General features: G+C 35.3%; 1 non-coding gene across 1 annotated transcript; it reads left to right on the forward strand.

Moving 5' to 3' along the window:
• The first annotated feature begins 7,452 nt into the window (after positions 1–7,452).
• Trnas-aga lies at positions 7,453–7,525 on the forward strand. The gene has a single exon. It is a non-coding gene; the product is annotated as a tRNA-Ser (tRNA).
• Positions 7,526–13,451: the final 5,926 nt, after the last annotated feature.

A 13,451-nucleotide genomic window follows, 5' to 3' on the forward strand; every position in this document is an offset into this window, starting at 1 on the left:
TTCATACTTGGCTGTATTCACGTCGAATGTTGGAGGCTAAAATCATTTAATTTTTAATTTGTATATTTCCTATTAACGTTTGTAAGAACCACAAGTGCTATGTCCTGTCTCGTGACGCGTCGTGTGATTGTGATTTATATTTTACGTGGCCACAACTCAAAATTATCTTTCGGAGTGTATCTTTCATTTTTGAATTTATATTGCTAGATAGCTGGGTCATCCTGATAGGGTTAACTTTGGCTTATTTCTTCATATACATTTTACAAAGTATCTTTAATTTTTTAATGCCTTTTAGGCCAAATTAAACTATGCCATCTAATTGAGAGGAGATAATTATAACATTGTATGCTGGTTTTATTGTATGATAACAATTTAACAGACATGCACTAGTTACTACTTACAATTTTATCACCAGCCATGCCAATCATTACCAAACCACAGCTGGGAAAACGGTCCCGATAATTTAAAGTACACCTAAGGCCTCACCGGTGTGGTAACGATACATCTTTTGCGGCAAAATTTAATTAGATTTCAAACTTCATATCAGCATCATTATCGCCTCCACCGGTCCTCTCACAATCCTGCAAGATGGATGCCATTCACTATATAGTGTAGCTTCCCAACTTTGTCTCCGGAGCCTTCATTGCAGCAGATTAATGTTTAATTAGAATGCAATTAAGATGGGATGATTTAGTTACAACCACTTAACGGAGCCACTGCCGTCGTCAGCCAGCTCATATACAAGTAACTGAATAGTATGAGAAGCTGCTGGTGGTTGGCGTGATGTCTAGAGCCCAGACGGTAGCCACCCTGGTAATTAGTCAATTGCTTTCGGTTCAACTATTCCCCTACCGGCAAAGATGACGACGACGGCGTTGAATGCAAGGATCATAGATGTATCGCCATTCCGACACGGTAGGGGTTTCCAGTTGATGTAACGGCTCATAAACACTAATGGAAGAACACATTTCCAAACAAGAGAAGGCAAATGATAGTGAGCCGAACCACCAGCCAAGGGAAGCACGTGTGAAATTGAACACATTGCTTCGAGTGTTTGGAATCCGATTGGAATCCGTGAAGGAATGCTAGCCAGGATCATTGCCATCGATGGAGATGATCTCGCACGGCCATGCAATGAAATGCTGCTGGATGCAATTCTGAGTTTTTTTTTTTATCCATTTTGTGTCATGGAAATAAAATTTCTAACAGAGAGAAATTCCGCCCTTTTGAAGGATTTGAGACTGTTGGGCAAATTGTTTCATTTGTTTTTTTTTTTATAGGAAGGAATTTATTAGGTACTCTTCTCAAAATGGTTTTGAAAATAAATAAAATCTAACTAAAATAAATAATTCATTTCAATTCAAATAATTTTTGTGAACTGGCTAAACCTAGCAAAGAGAAAAGGACAAAACTAAGGTATAAGAGATAAAAGAAGGACACAATTGATTATTATAGAGGTTTTCAATAAGATCGTTTGTCGAATCATTGCATATTAGTCTAAATGAAGAAATTAAGTGGACTTGCACTTGAAAATTATAAAAGTTTTGGAAACTTTTGAACATAAGCTTGGCTGGTCAAAAAACGTTGTAGGCAAAAATTTCCTTAGCATCAAATATGATAACCTTTCAAATTCACTCTCAAACTTTTTATCTCATTAGAAATCGCAATACAATGGAGTAGTGTTTGATTTTTCGACCTTGACGCTTGCTCCTGCGGGGGCGGGCGATGAGGGCAAGATCTCGGGTCGAGCGCCTATTTTCTCTTAGTGCTTTCATATTGCCGAGCAAACGAGTGGAGCTGAAAGTGGATTGTTGCTGCATAGTCAAGAATGACGGATCAATTGGTGAGCTCGTTTCATGCTACTATTTCTAATCTAAAATATATGTATGACTGCACATTTAATCGTAAATATGATTTTTCAACAAACTATGAATGGTTCGTCACTGTGAGTGTCAACATAAACTCTGATTCATGAATTATTTATGTTTAACTTTTTTTTTTTTGAAAACACCCCTTTCTTTTTACTTTTATTTTTGTAATTTAAAAATAAAAACTTTGAATGGTTCGACACTACTAGACTTGCGAAAGGTTCACTTTATTCAACAAACTTTGGATGATTCGTCACTGTAAGTGTCGGCATAAGAATAAGAGTGTTAGGAATGTTACATTAAGGTATTTGTTCAACAAACTTTGAATGGTTGTCACCTCAAGTGTCGGCATAATTTTTCTCCTTTTTTTAATTTCTTCCAAACATTACATTCATTATTTCTTATCTCTAGGTGTTCTATGTTATTAGACAACACTATCATCCTAATTTGGTAACACAAATCTAAGATTTTATTACCATTTTGTTAACAACATATTACATTTCATTTGCCGTAGCAGTTCAGATTTTTTACAGGTGAGTTGATTTCACCTGCTTATAAGAGAAAAAAAACGTTTTTAATATACTTAACCTAACTTAACCTAAACATATAATGCATTAATCGTGGCAATAGAAGATTGTTATGATTTTTGCCTGAAATTATTAATTATTTTATTTGACATTTGTTCCAATGTTTCAACATTGGATATTCTATGTAACTCATTAGTACTATACCAGGGAGGAAGCCTCAGAATCATTTTCAAAATTTTATTTTGAATTCTCTGCAGAACTTTTTTCCTGGTATTACAACAGCAAGTCCATATTGGTACAGCATACAACATGGCTGGCCTGAAAATTTGTTTGAATATCAAAAGCATGTTCTTAAGACAAAGTTTTGATTTTCTATTTATAAGGGGATAGAGACATTTTACATATTTGTTACATTTGGCTTGAATGCCCTCAATGTGATTTTTGAAAGTTAAATTCTTATCTAGCATGAGCCCTATATACTTAACTTCATCTGACCAATTTATTGGAACCCCTCTCATCGTGACAACATGTCTACTTGAAGGTTTCAAATAAAGAGCTTTTGGTTTATGTAGGAATATTATTAGTTGAGTTTTGGAAGCATTAGGAGAAATCTTCCAGTTTTGCAAGTATGAAGAAAAAATATCCAAAATTTTTGGCAATCGACAACAGATGACACGCAGACTTCGTCCTTTGGCGGAGAGGCCTGTGTCATCCGCAAACAAGGATTTTTGACATCCCTGAGGTAACTCAGGTAAGTCAGATGTGACATAATTTTCCTCCATTTATCATGATCTAATCGCTTATCAAAGTGAATCCTGTGACCCAACGATCCTCCCCACTAACAAACATCCCTCCCAGTAACCTTTGTGGAGATGCAGAGGCAAACACGTTCACCAAATAGCAAAGGTTACACACTAACATTCCTTCACCCAATCCCACCTGACTGCAAGGACGTGGCCGGCGCCGTTTTTGACCCTATATAAATAGAGGCACTGAATTATGCACACTGAAGAAGATTATGGCCAATCCCAGCCGAACTTCTAGTTGATTCTTTGTGCATTTTCACTGACTTCAGTCAATCACGGAATAGCAACCACTGATATGTGTAGTCAGTCTAAGCTAAACTAAGTATAAGAAATCGCAATACAATGTTCCACAGTGTTGAAGATTATTGCAAATATGAATTTCATTTCAGAACATCACATTTACGACCAAAATTTATGTGCTAATGAATACTAGTCAACTCTCAAACCCTCAACCGCTGACTTTTCATTAAAATTAACTTTAAAATATCATAACTTGGTCAATTACACAGCGTAACAAAAATTGTGTCTCCAGTAGATTAGGGGTTGCTGAATCTGATACCATTCTCATGAATGAATCACTACACAACAATTTTTCGGAAATTGTAAAATGATGGAGAATTCATTCCGATATTATTCCGATACCCTCAAGTGGTCTTCTACGAAATTACAAAAAATGTTGTACGTAACTCGTTGCAGAACCCGATTATTACAGCACTCGTCGTAATTATCCTACTTGGCAAGCTTCGTTTACTCTAATAAACTTCAAGTTTGGTGAGTATGTACCTTGATGGTCACTGTAATTGAAATAACTTGTTTGTGAGAATATGATTGCAGAACCATTCACAGCTGAAAAATATTGATGAAGTAAGATGCAAACAAGACAAAACGATAGCAAGATGTTTAACAAGTATGATAAATCCACATAAAAGAACGATTATTACAAAAATATTTAAAAAATCGGGAGATTACTGTATTATTTGTCCACATAAAAAAATAATACGATAAAAAACGTTTTTTTTATCCTGTTTCTTTTATCGTGGATTTAAATGTTCTTTTAGTGATTCGATTATGCGGAGTGAAAAAAATTGATACTCCGGATAATCGAGTCCGGCCTGTATTTGAATCTACAGACATACAGTCAACCCTCCATGAGTCGATATTGAAAGGACCATCGACTCATGGGAATATCCAGTCACGGAACAGCAATGCTAAGGAAAGCATTTCAATATGATTCCACGAGTTGACATCAAGTAATGGTAATTCACGGTGCCCGACAGACCGTCATTATGTAAAAACAAATTGTCCATCGAATCTGAGTACAGGGATCGATCCCTGCGGTCATTCTGCAACTCTGGGCAAATTTTCAAAAAAATCCCTAGTAGGATTCTCGAGAAACTTGACTAAAAATTTCGATATAAACCTTATTAAAATTACGCAATTGCACTGAAAAAAACCTACAAAATAGCTTAAAATAATGGCTTATTTGTTCTCAATAAGTATACAATTTTAACTGTTGTTTTAATTATAAATATTTACAACTAACTCATTACCGGAATGGCTTAAGGTGATTATAGAACGAAGCCACAACTCAAATTTTCAAGAGCACAAGACTTGAGAACCAAACAGCGCTCAGCGTAGAAAATCTATCCCATTGGTCACCACCCGCAAACAAGAAATTTGATTGGTTTTCAACGCGAACTGTTGTCAGATTATCTCGTCTTGTGCACTTGAAAATTCAAAGTTTGGCTTCGTTTTATAATCACCTTAAGTATATTTTGTTTTGACGTTAACTACGTCTTACGGCAATATACTGGGTGTCAATTGAAAATCTAAAATGTTGCGACCGTCACGAAATTTTGTAAGATTTTGAATACTAATAATTCAGCCATTTACCGGTAGATTTTCTTTATTTTCCCACCAATCGATCGGGATTTTATACAACATTTTACTCAAATTAAGAAAAATTTTGATTATTGACGATAGACTGTCGAAAACACACGTTAAAACACGTGGGTTGGGAAGCACGCTATAAAAGCAGACCAATTTCTGCTGCTTCGCTCATTATTTTTTTGACGTTAACTACGTCTTACGGCAATATACTGGGACTGGGTGTCAATTGAAAATCTATAATGTTGCGACCGTTACGATATTATGTTAGAGTTTGAACTAAAAGGAAGGCTGCAACTATGACAATCGACTAAAATTTAAATGCAGAAAATCACTTGGCGTAGTTAACGTCATGCGGTCGTGTCTTGTACACAACCCTCTCTGATTTTTTTTTATAGTTTACTGGTCTACCTTCGATAGGGTCCTAAAGCCATGTCCCAATTTTAGTGCCAAACGCTTAAGTTTAGGCCAAGAACACATATCTACTCATTTTTTAATGTTTTCCGGTAGTTTTAAGTCCAAAAAACATTTTTTATGTTTATTTTAGATTTTGTCACACCCCTTGGCTTAAACACAAATTTTTGGGTGTATTTTGTTTTCCGTGTCCCTTCCGAAATGTCAGATAGGAACAACCCCAGTGTTAAAACTAAAAGCCCTGTGGTGTTTTGGTCAACTAAGCGAACGTCAAACATGATCTCAAGTGTCAAGGTTCATTTTTGGACCCAATTTTTAAATAACATTTTAAATATGATATAGCCGTTATTTGAGCGGGAAAAAATGCTAAAGTAGTTGCAGTAACATTCTCTTTCGTGTTATTGAATAAAAACAAGATTTCATTAAACATTTTAGGACCCTATTGATTGTTGTTTTCTATGGAAAATCGATTTAAAGGTAAAACAATTAAATTTTCAATTAACAATGTTGTTATTTCGAAATACAAGGATCTTAGAATAAATGTAGCAAAATAATAGTCAGAAGATAAGCCATTACTGATTAATCGACTACTTAGAGCAAGTGTCAAACGTTTGTTTCAAATCTGGAATGATTTGGTTGCTCTGGCATGCTTCCATCAACGACGTCACGCCACTGACCTTCAACTATTATTCGCTTAATAGTCTTCGCTCCTGTTCCTAAATAAATGTGGTTTAAGAGCCAAGAATCAGCGTTCTATACAGGACAAAATGACAATGATGTTTTTTTGGGCATGCTTGAATTCATCTTTGCGCTCTTGGCATTAATATTGAAAATTGATTTACTTTTCGAAACACTTTTCAGTGCTGTACCATAATAAGTCGCCATTGTGCGAAGTTATCAACGAAAGAATGGATCTATGAAGTCAGATAAACCTTTATCAAGCAATAGTGTAGTAATGTCGTTTACCTTGGCTAGTTGCGTAAACCATGAAAGAAGATATTTGCAGCCAGAACATATGCTTTAACAACACGGGAAATATCATTATCACACGTCACAAGTGTTATATGGCTCTTCAACAACTTCAACTACATCCCCATCAACACCAACACAACTGAACCTGCTCATTTCTCTACATGCAATCATATACGTTTAAGTAGAGTAAATGGCATTACAACAAAGACGAAGCATATCTTAGATATCCCTCTTTGAAATATTGATACCCAACTCTACTGCATATTGCGATCGATTCCAATCAAGCCATCCTTTACAAATTCTAGGAGTATATGCAACAAAACGCAATATTCAACAGTAAATTTGGAAACTCATCTCCACTTCATTCCCTTTAATTTTATAAAAAAGGAGGCACCTCGTCTATAATTATCATACTTGATTGTATTTATCAGCTTAATCAGCTTTCCCTGTTTATGTTAAGATATTATCCTCTTCTTCAGCTAGATTTTCGTTACTTAGTAGAACGTGACCTAGAAATCATTAAACAGATTGGCGATGAGTTCTACTGAAACGAAGTAAATGGTTGCAGGTAAAGAGAATGGAAGTCCTAGTGAAGTTGATAATTGAGTAGTACTTATTGGGGATTTGTTTGAAGTTGTTAAATACACAATTAGATTAAATTACTGGGGTCGGTAAAATTTTACTGGGTTTTGGAACTACCGAAAAAGTCAGTAAAATGAAAACTGTCGCCACGCGTAATTGAAAAGCAAATTTCGCCATGTTTTATTTTTTATCGATATATGATATAAAAAGAAAGATCTCTGCAAAATTTCAGTAAAAAATCTCTGTTTTTCGATTTCTGACATTTTTTTTTACTTGTTTTTAATTATGAATCGTGGTTTACGGCTAACCAGCCGAGTGGAAGTTTAACTTTGCGAAAAAGGACCACGTGATTATTGAGCTGAAATCGAATTCAGGTTAACTTCTGCGTCCATGAGTCTTCTCATGGCGTAGTGGTAACGCGCCCCAACTAGAGATCGGGGAGTCGTGAGTTCGATTCTCACTGAGAAGACGTGTAACTTTTTCGCAAATCTTCACATCAATTGGTCCATCTAATCCAATTGCAAATTATATGTAATGTTTAGCTTTTCGGTAGTTGTTAAACTGAGAATGTCTAAAAATAAGCTCTAAATAAATAATATTCAGCATTGAGTGATTCTCGTTTATCGAATATAACATAAATATCATGTTGGATTTTATTACTTAGATTTTATTCTACTAAACTAAGCTTAAGGGTTTAAGCCTTGTTAAAACATATTTAAGCCACTCTGGTAAGTTAAGTCGGCTGTGAATGTTACTGATTATAACAACGGTAACAATTATATACTAGTTGAGAACAGTTTGTTTGAGCGTTTTTGTACCGTCGATGGGGACGACAATGGGTCTAGGGGGTGAGATTGGGTCAAAACGGAAAATTATGATTTATGAAATATTTCAGCTAATAACGCTGATATTACTAAAATTCATAATTCATATGTAAGGGAACATAGTATTACACGTAATTCATCACAATATACATTTTTAGAAATAGTAGTTTTCGTTTACTTTACCAATAAACTTGTATGTTGAAACTGGATAAAATTTACCACATTAAATTTCTCCTGTGCAAAGTATCACACATGTACTTTAACCTCTATCGTTATTTTAGTAGAAGGTTGAAAGTCTTTTCATTGCACTTCACACGTATTTTCCGGAATCTATTTGATTTTTCCACAAAAATTTAATTTTTTTCGGTACGGTGTCTTAAACATCAAAAATGGGGGTGACATTGGGTCAAGTAAGAACGATAGTAAATGAAATTGCAAGCCAATTTTTTAATATTTTACGGTGCCGGGGGTTCTTTTTTTTCATTAAGAAGTGTTTATTCTTTCTAAATACAGCATCTCTGAAACATCAAACAAGTCTACTTGAGTATTCCGTGCGTTGAATAACAATGCAATGCATTTTGACAACTTCTCAAACCAGCAACTGTGTTTCGTGCGCAGCAACATCGTACAATTTTATCAAGTGGATTTTTTTTTTCGAAATTTAATTATTTATCAATGTTTTTATATTATAGAAACATCTCACGGAAGTACAAATGAGTTGGATCGCTGAAATACTGGGATAATGACGTCAACATCTGCCTGAAATAAATTGATCATGGAATGTCGCACCGAAATTTAACTATTTGTGAAGGTTTAAAATAATCACTTTTTCAGTACACTTTTGGGGAAACTGAATAGGCTTTATGGTAATGGGACTTTGAAGAAAATTTGAGGGAAAAAACAAGAAAATTTATGTTAACTTGACGATAAATGTTGGATTTACATATTTTTCTCATAACTCTTCAATTGTTTGGTATAATCGTTCTTTTAAGTGGGTTTATCATATCTTTGAAACATCTTAGACATCTTCTCGTCTTGTTTGCATCGTATTTCATCAATATTTTTCAGCTGTGAACGGTTTTGCAATAATATTCTCAAAAACAAGTTATTTCAATTACAGTGACCCAATGTCACCCCCTCTATGGGGTGAGATTGGGTCATTTTTCATTCACTTGTGGTGCCGCTGTGAATAAACATTTTTCTTTAATTTTTTAAACAGTTGTCAATGTACGATCAAAGTACATACACACCAAATTTGAAGTTTATTGGAGTTAAATTGCGATAGTTATTCAATAAATAAATCGTACATATCCCTTTTTGACCCATTGTCACCCCCAACGACGGTAGGTTTTTTTCAGGGTTTTATGTTATATTAATATGGATTGTATTGAATTTTCAAGTTAAAACATAATAACGGTCTGTCTGTATCGTGGGTAACTATGTTACACGCAGTGAACTGGACTATCGAAATTCATACATTTTGCCTTATGAAAGGTGGAACGTTTATCGCTATAGGAACGCTTTATGTATCGTTTTAGCATCACTCAATATAAGGCATCGATAGGCGCGGGGTGTAAGCACGAGCCTATCGATTGCAAGGTCCTTGATTCGATTCCAGGTTGCCGCGAAAACTATTTTTGTTTTCAAATTTCGGTTTCATAAGGCAAATTTATGAATTTCATCCCGATTCCTTGTGGCGAATTTTCATAAGGGGTTCCTATGTTTATCGATAGTTCATTTGATTGAGTGTATGATTAGTTTAGTTGGTTTTCCATTACACAATGCAACTAAATAATCTTTTGGTATTACTGAAATGTATATACAAAAAAACTTTATTTGGTTCAGTCCCCGATCTTGGTAACCTCAATGTTTTTTGGGTCTTTTTGAGATTCCCCATGTTCAAAATAGGTAAAGGAGATTGGGCAAATCTGGGCCCGGAATGTACACAGATGACTCATATCTCATTTGAAAGATCTAAGTGAGACAAGAACAAGTTTGTATGGGGTCAAAAATATTCGTCGTGGGAGAAAAAAGTTATTCCGCATGGTTTGAGATGGATTTTTTATGTTTTTTATTATTTATTTTGCTATATTTTTTATCGATTAAAAATAAAAACATATATTTTTTTCAGCACCTATATGATGATGAAAAGTTCTATGCTTTAAAGAAGTGAATTAGAGCTTTGATTCAGAGATGAGAGTATTACATGGTGATGTTAGACCGTAATAACTTTAAAATCGTTATAAAATATGTACGTATATTCAGTTAAGTTTTCTACCAGACCCTGCTACTCACATTAAACGAATTGCAGTTTATTGACCGACCAATCCTTTTTTTCTCGCAATAAGGTAACATTACGACTTGTATATTCAAATAAAAAGTCAGCTTCATTCGATGAAAAACAATTGGAAGACAGTGGTGAAAGAAAAGTGTGTGGTGTCTTATAAGAGAACTGACTGTAATTGTTTTAGCTAAAGTATATATTTCTCCAGAACGGATTTTGCAAAGAGATCAATAAAACCATCAGCTCAACCTCAATGAACAACATCATCAGCCTTAAAAAACGTTAAATGTGAATTGAAATGCTCATTTGAACTTATCAGTAGCATATGCGAAGTTTTAGGATTTCATGTGTTTAAAGCAATGACAATCTAGCTCGATAGTATAAATCATCTCACGCTGTATACTGCATACGTGGATGATTAGTGTCACATGTACTCCTACATTATCCTACCAGTCTTAAGTTAAAATGTCAATCATTATCGTTTTACGAGTTGGTATACGAAAGTCGTGGAGGAAAACCTGTGGGTTGATGGATACTTTTACTGTAGTAGAACAACCATGAAGGGTTTCAGCCAGCAAAACCAAATCCGGTAACGACTGCTCGAGATGTGGAGCGATGCTGTGGCGAAATCCTTCTACTTCAATCGCTGAAGGTCACGCTGACTGGCGTCGGTACCGCTCGTCGTTAATAACAGGGAGTTTTAAGCGCAGTTTTCTTACTATCAGGTAGAGGGTAGGCTAAATGTAAGCACCACGATAGATTCTGACGTTGATTATGTCGGAGATGTGCAATCCATCCATCAATACCTGATCGATTCGGGTCCGTTTGCAATGGTTATCGCCAGTACGGGGGATTATCTTGGAAGTAGGTGCTGCCAATAACCATATTCTTGGAGGCGGCAAAACAATTAAGCGTAAGACATCCATGTTCGCCAGTCGGAGAGCACTGATCTTCCCAATCGTCCATCTCTATTCCTTATCTTGGCGTTTTAATCTCTCATGATGATCTTGATGTGGAAGCATTGGTGGCAGGCCTACTTGTGTTCCAGTTGCATCTTTGTCATCATCAGTGCCGTTGATCGACCGTTGATCTTCATTCTGCACATTCTTTTGTTGATCGACCACCATCCGATTTCATGTTTTTGCATGTCGTTCATCACGATGAAAGCTATTCCCAGCTCACGTGTGATTACTTCTGAACATTCACATTATTGACATCCTCATGAGTATTTAGCGATCTTAGCGAAGCATTTGTGGAGGTACATGTGCTTAGGCGTCGCCAATGGAACTGACATTGATAGCAAACTGAAATGGTTCTGCTCGGATTATTGGCAGTTTGTTCACAGCAAACAGTCAAACATTACAGTTACTTCCAGTTCAAATGATTCCCTTCTTTGAGAAGCAATAGCATGACAGTATGATGTTATTTATATCAAAGATAGAAGTGCAGCACGCTTAAGCTATGTACGACAAGCGAGGTATTTCCACCAGCGTAGAACAGAATCCAACAACGCAATCACTGTAATGTTAAAACGGATATAGTGTGGAAATTCGTTCCTGAGTACATGAACCGCTGGTTTATACAAACATATTACTAGAACACTGAATTAGGATAATACGATTTGATATTTGTGTCCAACTGTTACCTAAAGCGACGTGTTTGTCAAACGCACATACCTATATCCTTATTATTTTATCTCCGTATGTTTTTAATATTAACATTGCAGCAATACAAAACGTCCTGAAATCTGTGTCAAATCACAATATTTGAAAAATATAAACGGGGTATAATAAAAACATGCATAAGTACAAACATACGCACGAGTTCAAAACATTTGCGCAAGAAAATATTATTTAAAAGAAAACTGTTCAAAACATACCTCTTTTCACATCTTTCCAGCTTACACAACTTTTTTCTCCCACGACGAATATTTTTGGCCCCATATCAACTTCTTCTTGTCTCATTTAGATCTTTCAAATGATATATGAATCATCCGTGTACATTCCGGGACCAAACCCCATACATTGTTGCCCAATCTCCTTTAATCCGTGGTTATAAATACAAAAGTATGGATTTAAACAACTGTTCGATTTTGAAACGGTTCGATATAGACAACATGTTTTTTTGGAATTATGCCAAAATTAAACAGGCACTAGACCTTATCAAATTTATAGAGTCCCTTTCATAATTATTGTTGAAAAATTCAAATATTCAGAGAAATTTCAAAGACATGTTTGCTACAAATTCTCTTGACTGTCTCCTACATTTCCTTTGTGACAATATGTCGTTTTTTGGAATTCGTTCGCCATGCCAAATATATTCTTATACAAATTTTTGGTTACCTTGATGCAATTGACCAGAACTAAGTATAATTTTGTTTTTAGAATATCAGTTGGTCGGTGTTCAGACGGTTTATGGACAAAAGGTCGAAAGACAAAACGTCGAAAGGACAAAAGGTCGAAAGACAAAAGGTCGAAAGGACAAAAGGTCGAAAATGATTTGCTTAGTGGGAATTTTTTCCTTCTTTGAAAAAAGATATTCGACCTTTTGTCCCCCTTTTTTTGTTCTTCGACCTTTTGTCCTTTCGACCTTTTGTCTTTCGACCTTTTGTCCTTTCGACCTTTTGTCTTTCGACCTTTTGTCATAGATTCGTTCAGACAGACTGGACCAAGTGTTTTCAATAGTTCCAGGAAAATGTACTCCAGACATTCGACATATCAAAATGTTTGCATTATTAGCTGTAATGAAAGAACTTGTCTATTTGATGATACATCTGTACCATAAAAAACATCGTAAAAATCAGAAATGATGGAGTCCTTAACGTTTTTCAAGGACGTCAAAATTTCATCTAGTCCGGTCAGTCTGAACACCGACCAGTTAATCTAGTCGCAGAAGTCCTTCTAATTTAAATAATAAGAGGGATTTGTGCGACATTATTATACGTTGAATTTGTAGGAACATTACCTGAACACAATGAAAAAAATCTTCTAGAGATTTTTTTTGCCAAAGCACCGCCAAAAATTCATGTGATTTATATTTTATTGATAGTATGAATATGAATAAATTTAGGAAAAATCACACAGCATTTTCCTAATTTGTATTCGTCTTTACAATAAGGGCTTTTCTTTACACCTTGTATCGCTTATTAGAGTTGCTAACAACAGTACTGAAATTAGTTGCCAAGCTCTTCCGTGAGCTCCTCCCAACCAAATTCACCTAAATTTCTCCAGACTAGCAGCAAGTTCCTTCCAACATTGTTGACTAGTTCCTTAGATAAGTCAGCATTC

Source organism: Aedes aegypti, chromosome 1 (assembly GCF_002204515.2).
Source record: "Aedes aegypti strain LVP_AGWG chromosome 1, AaegL5.0 Primary Assembly, whole genome shotgun sequence".
Lineage (NCBI taxonomy): Eukaryota > Metazoa > Arthropoda > Insecta > Diptera > Culicidae > Aedes > Aedes aegypti.